General features: G+C 34.0%; 1 protein-coding gene across 4 annotated transcripts in view; it reads right to left on the bottom strand.

Annotated features, from left to right (window-relative positions):
- BANK1 (B cell scaffold protein with ankyrin repeats 1) overlaps window positions 1-16,043 on the bottom strand; it is a 309,895-nt gene that overhangs the window by 242,268 nt on the left and 51,584 nt on the right. The window lies entirely within an intron of this gene.

The raw sequence follows: 16,043 nt of genomic DNA, 5'->3' as shown, positions 1-16,043 counted from the left end.
GCTTACTTTATTGATAGATAAGATCCTAAGAGAAGTTTTCAGGTTGGGATAAAACAAGAGGTAACATGTACTGAGTTCAGATTAACTCTCAAATACCCTAGGTAGAGATTTCTGCAACATGGGAGAGACTGGTTCGATCCCTGGGTCACGAAGATCCCCTGGAGGAGAAAATGGCAACCCACTCCAGTATTCTTGCCTGGAGAACTCCATGGACAGAGGAGCCTGGCAGACTAGAGTGCATAGGATCACAAAGAGTTGGACACGACTGAGCAACTAACACTTTTCACTTTTTTTTTTTCACCCTAGGTAGAGATTTTTACACATAATCATATTAAATATTCACAACTGTCCTAAAATACATAGTATTATTTTCTCACTTCACTGATAAAGAAATGGAGTTTAAAAAAAGTTAAACTGCCATAGTTCACAGAGCCAAACTCCAATCCAGGAGTATACAACTCTAAACCTTTTGCTTATGGCCACAGAGGTATAGTCTGGCTTGTCCACATACATCATGGGGGTCCCCAGTTTCACACACAAAACGCTCTAGCAAGTTGGCCTCATCGGTAGGCCTGCTTCTGTTAAGAGTGAAGAAGAATCTAATGAGTACTTCGTTTGATTCATTTGTGAGAATGCTCTATTCCCACTGTAGCCATACCAGTCTCCCAGTCCCTGAACATAACCATCATCTTTCACATTCATTCATGCATTCTCTTTTCCTTTGCCTGCTGTGCCAGTCTCATTTATCCTCCCAATTAATTTTCAACACTCCTATCAATGGTTGCTCCTGGTAGAAGACTTCTTCCAAATTCTCCATGACTCTGTACTATCTACTTCATGAGAAAGTGTGAAATACAGGAATTCCCTGGGAGTCCAGTGATTAGGATCCTATGTTTTCACTGCTGAGAGCTCTAGTTCAATCCCTGGTCACACAACTAAGGACCCACAAGCTGTGCGGTGTGGTCAGAAAAAAAGAAAAAGAGAAAGGTGTCACATGGATCACATTATTTACACATTATTTGTTTCCTTTCTCTGTCATTAGTGAGCTCTTGATAGCAGAAGCTGGGTGATCTTTGTTTCTACCTCAACTCTAAGTATCCACCAAAAGCCTGCCACACAGTAGAAGTTCAATAAATGTCGGTTGGCTAAAACCATTATTTAGTGGAAACTGAACCAAGCCAAAGGGAAAAAAAAATGCATTCCAAATAAGGCACTTGTGCTTTATAGCCAATACACATAATTCAAAGAAGATTATTCAAAGTTGAATAATGAGGAAAAACAAATTACACAGATACGGCACTGTCTTGCATGGGAACTGGGGAAACATATTAGACAAAGAGTATATTAATTTAGGGGGTTATGGAAAAAGCACTCCTAATATCTAAATGTCTCAGGATTGTAGAGGAAAAAAACATGACTAATATCTAAATGTTAACAATAAAGGGAAAATGATAAAACGCTTGATTCTAATGTTTTAATTAACAGCATGAAAATATACCCTTGAGGTCAAAAGGCTAATATGAAAAACGTGTCTACACTGATGAAGACCAGAATAATCTGCTTATGACTAAAATACCGTTGAAGAAGAACACTCTGGGGTATCATTTAATGTTAAATCAAAATTAATATCACAGAGTATTTGTCATGAAAAGTACAAAATAGGGAAGCAATATTGACATGGAAACATGAAAACAAAACTCATAATAATGAAATGAGACCAATAAAAATGATATGCATACTGGAAAGATGATAGACAGGAAAAGTAGATAATTTTCTTGGCTGCAATTTTGAAATATGATGCCTAAAATGAAAATGTTTCAAGTGGAATATTCAGAAACTTATCTACTTTAAAAGTTTTTAAGTACTGCTATACTAGTCCAGATGGGAAAACTTTCTGAAGTTCATTTAGCATAAGAAAGTTACTGAATTCGAAAGACTATATAATATTGTCTTCAAATAAAATATATTGCAAGTTTGTTCATGTAAATTAAGTCACAGGGCCTAAGATGTAAAATACGCTCAAGTGTGACCCTTCTGTTAAATATAGAATGCGGAATTGTTTTATGAAAGCTTAAAATCTTCCCACAATTGAAACTATAGATAATAAAGAAGAGGATTCTGCCTGTGACAGTATTTCCTCAGCAAAGCTGACTCCAATTATTGCCACTTCAGGTTTTAAGAACACTCTGATTACACTTAAGAGTATCTCTACATCTAAGAAGGTAACAATGAGCTGGTATTCCCAAGGAACCCTAAAAATAATTTTTATACATCAAACAAAAATCGGTTCAGTAGTTATTTATTTTAAATTGGGTGCTAGATGTATCTGATCCACATTCCATCTCTGTCATTTCCTAGTTGCCTACCCTCCCATGCTTGTATTTTTACTTAAAAATCACAATGGCACTAGTATCCAGACATTTTGTGTGAATTGAATAAAAATGTGCATAATGTTCTTATAATAGTGTTTGACATGTAGAAATTTGTAACTCACAGAAATTCATTAAATATTAGAAAATAAATATTTTTAAAATGTAAGGCATAAAAGAATGGATCAGTCAAGAACAAATAATGGAAGTGAAGTGATATGTTCCCTCATGCAAGCACGAGCACCATTGGAGAACTGGAATTCAGAGGGGAGAGGCCAGCATCTGGACTCAATGTGGATTTTCCCAGACTCCTGCCCACATGGATACTATGGGTCCTACATAAACAATTTAATGTCTCAAGGTCTCATCTGTCAAATGACAATGTTGGACAAGATATTATTTGAGACCACTTTTAACTCCAGAACTCTAGAACGAGTCTATGATTTCTTCAGAAAAAGAGGGTTTTTAAAATAATCCTTTATAGTAAATACAATCCTCATCATATATTTATATCCCCATCATATATTTATATCTTCTTTCATTTTCTAATAGTTCATCTGTTTATGGCTTATTTTTGCTTCCCCCTACATCAATATTTTGCACAATTATATGTAAGTAAGATTGCCATTACCATTTAAATCTATGCTTCCATACATTAATATTTTGTTTGTTTTGAGGTATTTGTTCCATACTAGAGTCTTTCATTACAGTATGACATTGATTTTGGTGAGATTTTCATTTTACCTTGGAACACATATCATTTCAGACCCAAAGCCAAATTTGACATTCTGGTCTTTTTCTCTAACATAAACTATGATTTTGTTTCAAAGTGATTCTACATACATGTTTGGAAGTATTCTCTCAACAATTAAACAGGCTGTATTCTACATTATAAGAATTTATCTTTGGAATGAAACTGTCAAAATGTTCACAGTGATTGCTTCAAGGTATTGTCATTCTGAGTGACCTTTTTTCCTGGCTTCTTTCATATTTTCTGTGCAATTCAGAATTTTTATAATAAGCATATCTTATTTTCATAATTAGAGAATAATTTAATTTTTTAAAATGTATTTCTTTGGATTTTATAATTCTTATCCGTAATTCAAAGTTGGTTTCATATATTTAAGATCACATAAACTATAAAATTAAATATCTGAAATTATATAGTATCTTTCCTAATAAAGAAAGTAGGGAAAAAACACCAATTGTAAGCTCTTTCTAAATTCTAAACATCTTTCAAAGACTGACAATTAAAGATTAGATATATATCATATTTTCTCATATTTTAAAAGAATTTCAATGAGTTGTAAAGAACCTGGCCAGTTGAATAAGAAAATTATTTGTGTATGGTTCTAATCATTGTGACTAATGGAATAATGATTGAGAAAATCCCCCATGCTTAAGAAGCTTCAGACTAGAGAAAGGAATGATAGAGCATTTATTAGGGTGTTGGGAGGCATTTTAGTAGAGTTGAAAATTCATGTTCTCAATTATCAAATTACCATAATGTTAGTCAAAGAGAATTCCTGCTGAGGTACTTGAATAAAAGGAAAAGTTGAATAAAAGCTAAGCTTCTTCATATGGGAAACTATTAAAGAGATTAAGAAGCATTATTTATATCCATTTTCTAGCACTATAATACTATTAAGATTAAAAAAAATGCAGACACAGGATGAACTTAAGAGCAAGAACTGTGTCGATTTCCACTTGTCCCCAACATTCCTATTACAATTCAAAAGAAACTTATAATTGCCTAGTAAGTAGTACAACCATAAAAATTTAATGGATAAATATAGTTCCTCGGAACAAATGTAATTCCAACTCTGCTATTATGCAATTTGTAAATGGGAATTAAAAAATATAAACTCTTCCAATATACAGGAATATTAAGACATTAGTAAAAAGTAATTTGAAATGTCTCATGCAAAGTTAAAGTGAAAATTATAAATCCTAAATATATGAGTGTAAGTGAATTCCTGTTTGGTGGAAACATAAAATGTCTGACTTAAAATCTTTACTTATTTCTCAATATAATATAAACTATTGTGTTTCTCAGTGAAGAATTAAAAACTAAAATATAAGGGCCTCTTGCCCTATTTCCTATGTGAAATATAAACATATGGTAAATCAGTGTTAAAGGCACCAGTTTGTATCAAGCTGTTTGTTGATCTGATATGATCTTATGTTTTATTATCTTTCAGAATAAACCTCAGTGTGAATGAGAAAATGTCACTGATGTTAAGAAAATAAAGTTTAAATTGTCTGTCTAGAAAAATAATTATTGCAACTAGTAAATGGTTGGTTACCAGCTAGAGGAAGGGGTGTTTAAGTCAAACACAACTCATATGTAATATTTCCTTTCAAATTTGATGAGAGTGTCTCCATCATCACTTGAGAATGGAGTTCTATGGATCTGAGATACATAGACCTCAGGATATTTACCGTGTTGACATAGATTTCAGAGCTAGATATTTTATTCAATAAGAAACAGTGGTATTTTGCTTTTTCATGGGCTCTTTACATAGTTTCTTCCTTTAAACACTAGAGTTAATATTCAGAGAGGCCTTTGAATGGTGCTGTCAATAAGCAGATGACTATTTCCCATGAAGAACTGAACATGAAAAAGAAGAGCAGTTTTTAGAAAAAGTGAAAAGAAAATCAACTAAGAGGAGGTACGATATTTTGGAGCAGCAAGGAATGGCATCAGCTAGCTATTATGTATTTAGCAAAGCAATGATCCTGAGGAATATGGAACAGCACACCTTAGTTTTGATACAAAAAGGGAGGTGGCAGAAATCTGGAATAGGAGGCACTACATTCATGACATGAATACAGTGTAAAGCTTCTCAGGAGGTGCTAGTGGTAAAGAACCTGCCTGCCAATGCAAGAGACATAAGAGACATGGGTTCGATCCCTGGGTTGGGAAGGTCATTTGGAGGAGGGCACAGCAACACACTCCAGTATTCTTGCCTAGAGACTCCTATGGACAGAGGAACGTGGTGGGCTACAGTCCACAGGGTCCCAAAGAGTTGCGCAGGACTGAAGCGACTTGGCACACACACATGCAAAAAGCTACCCAGTGTTGAAAAGCCATACAAATACAGCTGAAAATACCCTGACCAAATGCCTTTGTCTTATTTTATTAGCAATAAATAATTTATCATTATACTCTAGTGTCTATGACTAATAAGCTTCTACTAACAATTTGGTTGGAGAAGACTCTTGAAAGTCCCTTGGACTGCAAGAAGATCCAACCAGTCCATCCTCAAGGAGATCAGTCCTAGGTGTTCATTGGAAGGACTGATGCTGAAGCTGAAACTCCAGTACTTTGGCCACCTCATGCAAAGAGTTGACTCATTGGAAAAGACCCTGATGCTGGGAGGGATTGGGGACAAGAGGAGAAGGGGACAACAGAGGATGAGATGGTTGGATGGCATCACCGACTCGATGGACATGTGTTTGAGTAAGCTCCAGGAGTTTGTGACTAACAGGGAGGCCTGGCATGCGGCGATTCATGGGGTCACAAAGAGTCGGACACGACTGACCGACTGAACTGAACTGAACTGAACAATTTGGTGTTCGAGTTTCATTCTTCAATATAAGAATGACAAAATATGATATTTAGAAAATAAAATAAAATATAATAAAAATGAAAAATAGAATTCAAAAAGATAAATTTATTAAAATTAAAAAGATTAATTTCTTCAAAGAAAAGTCCAAGATGGATCATAAATTGAGGAAAACACCTTGAAACCTTAGTCTTTGCAGCCTCAAAAAATAATTTCAGCAACTTTATTAAATCATGCAAGTCACAGAAGCTCTTTGGGACAAAATAAAACCCTTGTGTATGTAGAGCATCACATACCTGAACTCACATTTATAATGCAGACTTTTTGAGTAGTGTTCTTTTTAAACAATCCATCATTTTAATTGGAATTCTGAAGTTAAAATGAACTATTAGCTTCTTGGAGAGAGCATAAAAGCAGATATCCAATCTCTGAATCTAAAAGTTGGCAGCTAATAAGTTTTTAAACTTTAATACATTCTAGAACTACAAAAACAGTTCTACTGGCCTTTGTCCTAAACGTACTATTATCATTATACATTTACTGTTAGAATTAATTATTGTCTAAATTAGAAGACAAGGAGTGTAGGTGTTTTAAACCATGCTACTAATTTTTTAAAAGTTACCTAATATATGATTTTGAGCAGCCTCATCAGCTACTCTAAGGCATTCTGACTTTATTCTGTAGGTAATGTAGAACCCCATAATCAAGTGTGAATTCTAGAAAGACTGAGGAGACAGGCTGCCAGCAGCAGATGTAAAAGAGAAGATGATCCAGGCTGATGGGAATGGGCAATGGGAAAGCAGACATTTCTAAGGCAGAGAAGTTCACTGTATGTGGGAGAAAGAGAGATCTCTGAGATGGCCCTGAGGTGCTATGGGTAGTAGTTATGCTTTTAAATAAGATCTGAAGGTGTAACATATATAAACTATGTGAATTCTAGGGGGAAAGTGCAGACTAGAATAGTGATTCAAAGGGTCCATGAGGTCAAAACAATTTTCATAATAATACTAAGATGCAGTTTGCCTATGTTGGGGCAAAAGTAATAGATAGCAAGACAAATGTTGCCTAAGCATGAATAATAAAGGCAGTGGCACCAAACTGTGCGATTAACCACCATGTACTTGTGCTTAAAATAAATGTTAATTTCATATAAGAAAAAAACACACAGTAAGATACCATTACACAGCCATCAGAATGGCTGAAATTGAGACTGACCAAGTGTTGGTAAGGGTGACGAGCAACTGGAACCCTCAACACTGCTTGTGGGAATGTAAAATGGTATAACCACTTTAGAAAACAGTTGTCTTGTTTGTGCCACAATGATTAATGACTTTGAGCATCTTTTTATGTGCTTGCCTGCAATCCAGATATCTCTTTTGGTCAAGTATCTACTTAAGTCTTTTGCCCAGTTTTTTTCATTGGGTTGTTTCCTTATTATTGTGTTTTGATAGTTCTCCATATATTCCAGATACAAGTCTTTTATGATTGATTTCTCTACTGATTACATGTAAATTTACCCTGCTTTCTGGAAAGCTGGAGAATTTTTGTTTGCTATTGGACATTACAGTCTTTATCATGGGTGCTATAGCCCTACAAATATACTTGAACTTTGTTCTAAGATGCAGTTACATCACTTGATAGCAGTTTAATATTTCAAGATCTGCTTTTAAATTTTGTTATGCACGACCAAAACTGTTTTCCATTTAGGGCTGATTTTGCCCTCGCTGGCCAGGTTATACTTTGCTAAGTGTCCTCCCAGATGTTTCTTGAGCTATAAGGTTTTTTTCTACTCTTGGAGGTGGATACACAAACTATTTCCATGTCTGAGTGAACTCCTGAGAGGTTCCTCTGCTCCCTCTGGATGGTTCTTTCTTTGGTTTTGAGTAGTTTTCTTGCTGGCAAGTTTTGTTTGGTATTCTGCCGAAGATGAACCATCCTCCTCGGTTCTCCATGGCTCCTCTCTGTACAGCCCTCTCTGCTTCAGCACCGTGCCTGGTGACCTCATGATGCCTCAGCCTCTGGTACTCCCATCTCCATCTCCTGAACTCTGGGAAACCAGTGGCTCCACCTGGGTCACCCTTTCCCCTCTGGTGGCCTGGAAACTCTCTCCAGGTGGTAAGCTGGGAAAATTACGGGACTGACCTTACTGTCTCCCCTCTCAATGCTGATATTCCTGAATGGCCTCATGTCTAGTATCTGAAAATGGTTGCTTCATATATACTGTCTATTTTGTTTAGCTGTACTGGATCATAACTACTCCACTTGGCAAGAAAGAGAAAGCCCAGTACCTGTCTTTTTAAAATTCTACATGGCAAAATGTGTATACTGCACTTCTGCTACATACTCAAGTTTAGTAATCATCTTAGGGACAAGTGTCCGTGCAATTCTTTGATTTGCTGCTGAAAATAGTCAATAGGCTCCCCCTACTTCCCAATGAAACAACAGTTGTACTTAAAAGAAAAACTAACAGATAAACTATGGTTATTCAGACTTGACCACCAGCAGACATTTTCTTGAAAGTGAATGAAGTTGTCATTTCAAGGAAAACTCGTTGACAATGTTTGTCGACAATTAGAAATTTGTACATTGAGAAAAAAAATTGTACTTTGAGTAAAAAATAGAACATTAAAAAACTTATATCCAAACCATGAGCTTGAGACCGTCCCAATACATAATACTTTTCTAATTATATCAATGGTGATATTAATGACTGTGATTGGGGGATGCTCTATAATGAAATGCATCAATACTTAGAAGATCTGTATCTAAGTAAATCAATATTTTCTACATGACCAATGTATGTTATAAAATCACGCATGGATAGAAGAGACATTAAAAGTGCAAGACAGGCCAAAGAACTGAGTATATTTAGCAGAGTACAAAAAGTCCACTGATATATTTTTAGATGTCACATTGTAGCTAAGCTTTAAGAAACTATCACTTGTCAAGTTTGAGGGTAGTATAAAGAATAACTCCTCTCTTTTCTAACTACAAATCAGAGACAGAACTTTTTTCACATACAGCATGTTGCCAAAGCCAACATGATCATCTAACTGACTTCTATTACACTAGACATTAGAGTTTTGCAATAATGTAAAGCAATACCACTTCTCTCACTAATTTTTTGTTTTTAAAAATACATCTCTTTTACATAGAAATGCTATTTATGTTGACCAGAAATGAATTTACTATTTTAAAGTAATCAGATTCTTAATTCTACATTTTAATTTCTGACATAATAAAAATCAATAAATTTAACTAATATAAAAGCTCTTTGGGATTATCATATGTTTTTAAGAATATAAAATTTCTTGAGAACAAAATGTCTAATAGTCATATGATACATAAGAGACAGAAATCTGACCGATACCCTCACCTTCCTACTGTCGCTCAAATGTCCACACCTCTAATTTGTCCTTAAGATGTATTATTTTATCCTTTAAGTAGCTTTCTAATTTGTCCTCTTGGATCCATCTCTCCATTAATTCCTTAATTCAGCCCCTTGTCATTTCTCTCCCGTACCACTGCAGTATCCTCTTGCCCAGTCATGTAGCCATTACTTGTACACCACACTGCCAGAATAAGCCTTCCAGCCCCCTAGCCTGATTATATGTTAACCACAATTGAAAGGAATTTGTAAATAGTCCCAAGCAGTTAAAATTCAAACTGCATGAGAAAGCCGTTCAGACTGCATCTAGTTCAGTCTGTGATTCCAGCCTCAACACACAAAAACAACGACACATGAACTATTGTCATTCAAAGCTACATGGTGTGTTCTCAGTGACAGATCTGCCCAGCCTGAGTCCATACTCCCTAAATGGTAGAGTTTAAATAAATGGAAACAAGTAATTGAGCCTTTCTCAAGTCAACTTTGTGACACTACATTTATGAGTAACAGGCATTATTAAAAATATGTGACTAGACAAGAGTTACTCAAAGTCTTTCTTTCTAAGCTAGGAAGCAACTATGCAACATTACAGCTGATCAGAAATGATCTGGATGGAATGTTTAAATGGCTGAACAACATTCACCTTACAAAAACCCTGTAAAAGGTTTACATTTGCTAACTATTGCAATTAACTGAAAAGTTGTAGTAGACTGAGGTAATGAACTGCACTGTTACTAGTTATGTAACCTATCTGTAATATAAGGGTGGGAGGGGGGATCGGGATGGGGAATACGTGTAACTCTATGGCTGATTCATATCAATGTATGACAAAACCCAGTGAAATGTTGTGAAGTGATTAGCCTCCAACTAATAAAATAAATAAATAAATAAATAAAAATAAAATAAAAAGACATAGGTAAGCAAAAAAAAAAAATAGTTTATGGATTTGTCTACAACATTCTTTTTCAGCTGTACATTTATTTCATAATATGGCTTCTCCTGTCTGAACCGCTTTATGACTCACTAAATTGAAGGAGAAGGCATTAGAAGAAAGAAAACCAGTAAAGCCAAATGTAGATTTTGTGCCACATTTCCCCGAACCACATCTGACCAAAGGCCAGCATATAGAAGCACAGTTTATATGGACATCCTTTCCAGGGGGTTTATTACTGGGAATACAGAACACCATAGTTTCTAACAAAAGAAGTCCCCACAAAAGGTATCCCCAGGGTAGGAATTTGCAAAGGAACCATAATTCAAATGTTTCAATTTAATTAATTGCCACAACAAATTTATTTCTAATGTGCTATTGTTATAAACATAAACCAGCAAGTTTTCTTACATCTTGAAGTCCATGATAAAAATTAGCTTTTTCTTTGATATGACTCTGAATTCAACTACCTAATATAGTATCATATATGCCAACAAAACATGAAAATTAATTAAATGATATCTTTTCTATAATGACGTGCCTACTTATTATCTTTGTTAACTGACATATGATGTGAAAAGTAGAACACAGTCTTTTTTTTTTTCTTTTCAGTTAAAGAAACCTGTATGATTTATTTTGAAAACTGATTAAATCTCAACTGTTTCTAAGTCATCCCTATCTCACATATTTAAGTACAACTTCCTGTTTTACTGGAATTGTTTGAAAGAATTTTTATTTGCAGCATTTTAGAATCACTAAAAACATTTTTTCCTCTTAAATTGAATGTCTAAAATTTTCTCACTATGAATTCACTGAAACTTTACAGATTTTTGATTTAATGGGTGGATTTGGACAATGAAAATGAAACATGTAAGGGTAAACCAAAGGAAAAAAAGCAGTTTTAGGTATTTGGTTCAAAGGTTCCTGGAGGACATGTCTCAAGATCTATGCTAGAAATCTTAATTAGTTGAAATTTGTAATTGTTCACACTCCTTGTTATACTTGTAACTAATAATTTTTTTTCAATTTTAAATAGTGTTTCAAGTAATCTATTTACAGAGATATAACAGATTAAAGATTCAATCTCTATCAATCTCTGTATAGGATATCAAAAATACAACAAATAATAATAATATTTCATTCATGAATGGCTGAATGTCACAGAAAATTTCTCAGAAGCCAGAGCAACATATAAGCACAGATTTATAGTGTTAAGGGAATACATTGGAACCCATATTTCCTCTGAGTTTTTCTGCCCATCCTTGGTGGTCCTAGGTCAAAGGAACATCATACTCATTGCAAAAGTGACACAATCAAGGCATGAGCAAAGAAAGGGAATCTTCTCTTATGAGAATCTCAATTTATACTGAGATTCCTTTTCAGTCTTGTTCTGGGTGAAACAGAAGAGTAGAAATATTACTTCTTGAGATTTCCTAAACTAAGAGCATTTACTTGGTTGCTGGACCTACACAGGGCCAACCTTAAAAACTGCCAAAAAACTGCAAGCCAAAAATTTAGTTTAAAGTAATCCCAGGTGGAAATTCAACTTCCTGGCAGAAGCGGACTTAAATCTTTTTTCTTTTTTAAGCAAACTACATTAAAATGAGGTCTCAGTGGAGTTATATAGAGTTCCATGTTACATCAGATACAATGAAAAAAATATTGAAAGAACAAAAGTCTTAAGGAATAAGGCCAGCAATCCACATATTACTATTTTCAGAAAAAAATATAAATAAGTGTCAATAGAATTAAAGACATTTTAATAAGAAAATGAGGTTGTAAAGAAATCAAAGACCATTAAGATGGGCCCGGCTGTGGTCAAACACCCAAATGGAACTCTAAGAAATGAAAAATCTAATTGCATGTGAAAACTGAAATTAAAAACTCAATGAAAATTCAAAGACAGCTGAGAAAAGCTGAAGAATCTGTTATCCAAAAGATAAATCTGAAGAAATTAAGTAGAAAGAAGCAAGAGGAACAAAGTGAAGGAAGAGGAACAAATTAGGGCAGGTTTGAAAGAGATACACAGAGAATGAGAAGGTCATACATGTGCTTAATCAGGTTGCAGGAGATAACTGGAGGAACAGAGAAGAGGGAAGACACTCAAAGGCATCAGTGCTTTGTCAGATTATGAAAAGACAGGGAATCTCAGATCTAAGAAGCTCAAATAATTACACACAGGATAAATTAAAAAGGTCATGTCTAGACACATCAGTATAAAACTGAAGAAATTCATACAACAAGAAGATCTTAACAGTTGGTTATTGAGAAAAATAGACTCAAAACAGACAAATGGCTGTGAAGTAGCCAACTTCTCAACAGCAAAATGGATGTGAAATGTCAGTAGAATAATATTTTCAAGGACTGACAAAAAACTGAACATCTCTATCCAGTGAGACTATCTTCAACAATGATGCCTATCTGACATTTTTGCACAAATTTAAACTGAGATGGTTTATTACCAACAGAGATCATTAAAGAGAATCTTTAAAGATATATATACTAAACGGGAGGAAAAAGTGATAGGGAGAGAGTTTAAGATGCAAGAAAGAATGGCATACAAAGAAAATTATAAATCAATGGTTTAAGTTAAACAAATATTGATTCTATAAACATCAAAAATGTGGAAAAGCTAAGAAAGAAAAATCATCCTGAAAAGTTGGAAAGGAGATGATTACAGTTAAAACATTATAAATGGTGCTTTTATTTTTCAGTGCAAAGATAATAAAATAATATTTAATAGCTAAAAGTAATTATTAATAATTTACTTGTTAAGTATATATCTAGACATTTCTAGAATATTATGAAAGAATAAAGTAGCATGCAAATAAAATGAGAGGGACTCAAGCCAAAAACAAGCAAAAAAAGATGAAAGAAAAGAGAAACATGAAAAAAATGGAACAAAATGAAAGCAATAAATAAGATGGTAAAGTTGAATCCATATGCATCAGATATAAATATATAAATATATCAATTATCAATATAAATATATTATTATATATTAAATTATATATTATATATTAAGTGTTTATTTAAATATATTTAATATATATTTAATATTATATATTAAAAGACTATGATTCTAACACTGGGTTTTAAAATCCAGCTAGGCACCATTTAGGAAATATACACTGAGTATGTAAAGATAGAGCACATATATAAAGATAGCTCAAAATAAAAGAATGTAAAAAGTTTTACCATATAGATAACAAATTTGGTTTAATGGCCATAAATTACAGTGCATACCAAATATAGAGATAAGCTTTCTTTTTGAGCACACATGGATTTTTCTAAAAAATTAGTCAAATACAAGACCCTAAATAGAACTCAATAAATTCAAAACTACCTGAATAATAGAGACCATATTTTCTGATGACACAATTTAGAAGTGAATGACAGAAGATAAATTAAACTTGTGGACACAGAAGGGAAAGAAGAAGGGGGGACATGAATTGAGAGAATAGCACTGAAATATATACATTACCATGTGTCAAATAAAGAGCTAGTAGAAAGTTGCTATATAACACAGGGAGCTCAATTCCGTGCTCTGTGACAACCTAGAGAGGCGGGATGGAGTGGGGGCAGTGGGAGGGAGGTTCAGGCAGGACAGGACATATGTATGCTTATGACTGGTTGACACTGAATGGCAGAAACCAACACAGTGTAAAGCAACTATCCTCTAACAGAAAAAGTACTAATAAATTAAAGCTCATATTTCTGTTTTTGGCTTCCCTGGTGGCTCAGATGGTAAAGCATCACGTGCAGTGTGGGAGACCTGGGTTCGATCCCCGGGTTGGGAAGCTAACCTGGAGAAGGAAATGGCAATGCACTCCCGTACCCTTGCCTGGAAAATCCCATGGACAGAGGAGACTGGTAGGCTACAGTCCACGGGGTCACAAAGAGTCAGACACGACTGAGCAACTTCACTTTCACTTCTGTTTGCAATACTTCTAAATAAATCAAAATCAGATTAGAAAACATATGGGACTGAATAATAATGAAAAGCATTATGAGAACCTGTTGGGTAAAAATGAAGAAGTACTTGAAGAGAAATTATAGCCTTAAATGTCTTCATAGAAAGGAAAAATATAAAGATTACATATCCATGAGCTAAGTATTTTTAAAATGGAATGAAATAGAAAAAAGAAATATTATGTATAATATAAAAATAACTAAAATAGAAAAATATAGAATGGAAAATAATTTTTAAATTTAAAAGATTTTTCCTTTCCTTTGAAAGGAAAATAAAATTGACAAACTTTTGGGAAGATTAATTGATATAAAACAAAAGGAAACAAACATCGATAAACGATCCTAGAAATAAAGAGAGCACACAGTTTTATATAGAGCGGGCACTTAAAAATAAAGGATTGTTATGAACAATTTTTTAATGGTAAGCTTTGAAAACAGTGAAATCAGCAAATTCTCAGAAAAATAAAACAACAAAAATGACTCAAATAGAAAACCTGAATGACTGCAGAACCCTTAAATATATTCAATTGAAACATTCGAAGAACAGATAATTAATTCATAATGGAAAAAAATAATCTGGCATCCAACCTCACATTGCACACAGAATTAATTCCAGATGGAGATGGATGTCAGATTTAATGAGAAAGTCAAAAGTTTCCAGTTTTCAGAAGATATCTGTATGACCTAAGAGGTAAAGATTTCTTAGACAGGATATAATAAATAGTAAGCAAAAAAAAAAATACTGATACACTTAACTGTAATAAGAGTTTGTTTATCAAAACTCTCAAAAAGGAAGTTAAAAACTTAAAACTCCCAAACTCAAACTCTGAGGAGATATTTGTAAACTATATAACCAAATATTTTTAAAGTATCCAATAAACCAAAAGACAAAACGAGTAAAGCATTTCGTAGAACAAAATTAGAGATTGAAATCTATGAATATATGCATGTGCAAATATATGAGAAAATGCTAATTAGTAACCAGGATATGCAAGTTAAATCTATGATGAAATACACTTTCACATTCATTAAATTGAAAATTAAAAACTCTGAGTGTACCAAGCATTGAAGAGGATCAGGAAGCATTGAGAACTTACATTTCTATCAGGTAAGTTGGTACAACTGCCCTGGGGAGACAATCTGCATTACCTTTTATATGCATAAATCCTATTAGCACAACTTTCTTCCAGCACATATGGCCCCAAACTAAAACTTGTGGACCAGCAGACTTGTACAAAATAATATTCATAGAACAACATTTTAATTGCATTTATTAAACAAAACCTGAACCCCAAACCTCTGCAAATAGTCACTATTTATTAATATGTGGACAATACAATTGATAGATAAATTGAGGTGCATTCCAACTATTTCAAACAACAGAGGAGAGATACTGATTTAAATTTCACAAAGCCACTCTTTCTAATTCTTTGAGTGATGCTTAATTATCCATCAATAAAGATTATATTCATTAGACAATTAGTTCAGATCAGTGGTTCTTAAGCTTCAGAGTTCACTAGCCACAGGGGATCTCATTTAATGTTTATTTCTACAGCCGCTGCTATTCTTTCATGACTCACTTCCAGAGATTTTACTCATTGGAACTAGAAGGAGCCAGGTATCTCTCATTCTGGCCAGCCCCCTCTGCACTACTCTGAACAGTCTGATAAGAGATGGAGAGAGAGCCACAGAGAATAATGATGTGCATTTATTCCTCCTGCTAGTACACAAAGTTGGATCAATATAGGAAGGCTCCCTTAATGAAACAATTTGAAAAGATTCCCTTTACTTCATAAAACCAGTACATTTAATTT

Source organism: Cervus canadensis, chromosome 19 (assembly GCF_019320065.1).
Source record: "Cervus canadensis isolate Bull #8, Minnesota chromosome 19, ASM1932006v1, whole genome shotgun sequence".
Classification (NCBI taxonomy): domain Eukaryota; kingdom Metazoa; phylum Chordata; class Mammalia; order Artiodactyla; family Cervidae; genus Cervus; species Cervus canadensis.
The sequence above is the reverse complement of the archived record's forward strand: the minus strand, read 5'-3'. Positions and strand labels throughout refer to the sequence as shown.